Genomic DNA, 3,992 nt, shown 5'->3' with positions numbered 1-3,992 from the left:
TGTTTTATTAATTTCACTAATGAGTATGTTCTCAAGATGCATCCATTTACCTATAAAAGTGTCCAGTTTATCATTCTTAAATATGTATTTTTTTTGTCTTTTTCCTTTTTATCGGTACCAAGGATTGAACTCACGACCGCCTGCTTGCAAGGCAGGTGCTTATGCCGCTGAGCTAAATCCCCAGCCCCCAGTTTATCATTCTTTTATAGCTGAGTAGTACTCCATTGTATAGAAATACCACATCTTTTTTATCCAACCCTCAGTTTATAGGCATTTAGGTTGTTTCCAAGATCTGACTATTATAAACTTTGCTGCTCTGGGTGCATCTGCATCACTGTTATGTTTTTAATTCTTCTGGGAAGATAACCAGAAGGGGAGTAGTTGAATGGGACCTCCTATCCTAATTTTTTGAGGAATCCACACTGATCCCACAGTGGTTACACCAGTCTGCATTCCCACCAGCAGTGGAGAAGCCTTCTTTTTTCCCCACAGCCTCTCCAGCACTTGTTATAGCTTGATTTCTTGACAATACCCATTCTTTCTGGGGTGTGGTGGAATCTCAGTGTTGTTTTAATTGCATCTCTCAAATGACCAGTGATGTTGAACATTTTTTCACGTATATATTTGCTGTGTGTATTTCTTCATCTGAGAAGTGTGTGTTCATCTCAGATGTCCATTTATGGTTTGGGTCTTTAAATCTGGGAAGACTGATTTTTGGGGGTTCTTCATACGTTCTCGATAGTGATCCCTTGTCTGAGGAGCAGCTGGCAAATATTTTCTCTCATGTTGTGGGTTGTCTCATCACTCTGTTGGTTCCTCTTACTGTGCAAAAGCTTTGCAGTAAGGTAAGAACTCATTTGTTGATTCTTTGTGATAGTTTCTGTGCAACTGGTGTTTTGTTCATAGTCTTTGCCTACACCAATGTCTTCAAGAGTTTTTCCTACTCTATCTTCCAGCAGATTTAATGTTTATTTCAATATTCAGATCTTTGATCCATTCTGATTTTAGCTTAGTACATGGTGAAGGTATGGGTCCAGTTTTAATATTCAGCACGTGTACAGCCAGTTTTTCCAGCACCATTTATTAAAGAAGCTATCTTTCTTCCAGTGAATGTGTTTGGCACCTTTGTCAAAGATAAGGTGGCTAAGTGTATCTGCAATTGTTTCTGGATCTTCTAATCTATACCATTGATTTTTGCATCTTTTTTTTGCCAGTACCACACTCTTTTTAATCACAGTAGCTTTATAGTATAATTTCAAGTTAAGATTGTGATGCTCCCTGTCTTGTCTTTGTGGCCCAGGATTGACTTTGTTATTCTATCTCTCTTCTGATTCCAGATGAATTTTAGGATTTTTTCTCTAATTCTGTGAGATATGCTATTTCAAAAATTAACTAAGAGGAAGCAGAGACACTTGACATGGGGGAAATATCAGCCCTTTTCCTTTCATGTGTAGGACAAGTCCTTTCAAATTCCTGCTTTAGAGAATTCATCTTGGCAGCCACATTAGTTTTTCCTGATGCCTTTCTCTTTTCACTCTTGTTAAAGCAACTTATGATCCCTTAGATTTTTTTATATGACTGTCCTTTGCTTCAAAGTCATCCCCTTCTTTAGAGTCCACAGCTTTAACATGGTATTATGTGGATAAATTGTAAAATATTTCCTGTTTGGGCCTGCTCAGGCCTGAAATTAGACTGAAGAAATACATAAAGTAGTACCTGTTAGTTAGTAAGTTAAAAAAAATCAAGCTGGGCATGTAGTACACCTGTAATCTTAGCACTCTGAGAGGCTGAGGGAAGAGGATCACAAGTTGAATCTCAACCTGGATAACTACATTATTTAGTAAGACCTTGTCTTAAAATAAAAAATAAAAAAGGGCCAGAAATGTAGCTCAGTCCACAGTACTCCAAACACATACAAATATATTTTTAAAATAATATTACAAATTCCAAAAGATAAGGATTTGCACTGGTGAATCTTAAGCATTAAGTACTTGTTCCTTTGACAATGAATCTACTTAATGTAATCAAACTTTTTGGAAGGCCCACAAAATTCAGTTTAGATCAGGAAGTAATCATGCTTCACAGGATGTCAGTTTATCATCTCCCCAGCATCACGTTGGAAATTCAAGTCCTATCTCTGATCTCTGGGAAGATATAAAAGGTTTTTTGATAATATGAAACCACCATCACAGATAACTCAGAGATCGTTCTCTTCTCCAGAAAATTATCAGAGACAAAGAGTGATGAACAATGTTTTGAGACAGATGCCATGTGGAGGGAAATTTGGCTCTCCACATGTGGATCAATCAGGATTTTCACATCAGGTCCATTACATAATCATACTTTTAACCAGTCTTCAAGCTCCCAATGGCATCAGGATACACCACCATCACAGTGTAAAGTCAGACAGAATTCTCATTCCTACCTAGCAGATAGACATTATAGCTGAGAACAGCGTTACACTGATCGTGGACCTGACTACCATTTCAGAGGAAGCACAGAAAATTTCTTCTATGAAGATAGGAATCACGATGGCTGGAGCTATGATTATGATCACAGAAGGTGATAATAGAGATAGAAAATGGTGCTCATCACCACACTAGCAAGTATTAAAAGGACATTGGTTTTTAGACTCCTTTGACTAAGTTGGACTGAAAATATTTTGAACAACTGTACAGGACTGGGCGTGGTGGCACACTCCTATAATCCCAGCAATCAGGAAGCTAAGGAGGATTGTTGCAAGTTTGAGACCAGCCTGAGCTACAAAGTGAGTCCAAGGTCAGCCTGAACTGCATAGGGAGACCTGCCTCAAAAAGGTAAAAAACAAAACACTGTACAGAGCAGCTTTTCAAGTTGCTACATTTGTCTTTTTTTTTAAAAATCCACAGTTTAATACAGAAATGAGAAGAACTGTGGTCCTAGTGTTATTTTACTAATAGCCTTTCACCTCAGGGTTTTATGAAGAGGGAAGGGTTTTATGCAAAAGAAAGTGCCACAGTTCCTAATCATTTAGAAAGCTTCAGAAGGGTGGACTGTATACCAGACATGATTAAAAAAAATAATAGAGTGTTCAAACTTTGAAAATTATTTTATAGGAAAAGACATGTTGCTGTTATACTATGATAGCAATGTGTCTTTTGCTCTAACAAAATTTTAAGATCTAAACATTCTTGTGTACTTTGATCAAACCTCATAGATGGTTGTATTATAAAGCAAATAATTTATTTTTTTACTGCAAGAAATTTCGTATTAAGTGAATCCAGTTTTGGAGTATATAATACAATGTTTAAGTTGATAGTCTCAGATGGCTGTCTATTTTGTTAATAAATCAGAGAATATAATTTTTCAGTGATTTGTTTTATTAACAAATTTTGAAAAGTTGTTGGTTGTTAATGGATAAATCATTTTGGTTAACTTAGAGAATTTAAGTATGAATTCTGAGACATACTCTTTGTAACTTTACCCTGTTCGAGTATAAATCTACACCTGCTATTTCATTCTAAAGTTTTAGAAATTTTTCATTAAATCACATTTGATGTATGACTGGTCATACAGGAAGTTAAGTATCTGTACATGAAATAGCTGTATCTGTATATTTTTACATGGAAAATTACTGTATTATTACCTTTTTCAAGAAGAACAAAAATATCAATGCACACTCAGATAAAATGGTGAAACATTTTATTGAAAGCATTCTTTTTGGAAAAAAGGTTCATGAAGTTGTAATGTGCTGCCTCTCTCCCTCAAACTTTAGAAATGTTAACATTTTCCAAGTGCCCAAGACATGTGTACCAAGGACACATTTTGTTATGGAAATTGTACAAATTGACTTTTTGTGAACACTGGAAAGAATTCAATGTTAAAATCTTTCTGATTTTAAAATTTTTAAATCTTAAAAGTTTTATGTATTAAGATACTATTTCTCTTTCACTGCAGAATTGTTTATAAAATTCATTCATTGAAAAATTTTTAATATTAATCACAGCATTTGT

At 35.3% G+C, this 3,992-nt stretch overlaps 1 pseudogene; it reads left to right on the top strand.

Annotated features, from left to right (window-relative positions):
• Positions 1–1,966: 1,966 nt before the first annotated feature.
• LOC100721026 (RNA-binding protein 7-like) lies at positions 1,967–2,566 on the top strand (annotated as a pseudogene).
• The last annotated feature ends 1,426 nt before the right edge of the window (positions 2,567–3,992 follow it).

This window comes from Cavia porcellus, unplaced genomic scaffold (genome assembly GCF_034190915.1).
Source record: "Cavia porcellus strain 051 isolate PalLab524CR breed Dunkin Hartley unplaced genomic scaffold, mCavPor4.1 scaffold_1, whole genome shotgun sequence".
NCBI classification, from domain to species: domain Eukaryota; kingdom Metazoa; phylum Chordata; class Mammalia; order Rodentia; family Caviidae; genus Cavia; species Cavia porcellus.
The sequence above is the reverse complement of the archived record's forward strand: the minus strand, read 5'-3'. Positions and strand labels throughout refer to the sequence as shown.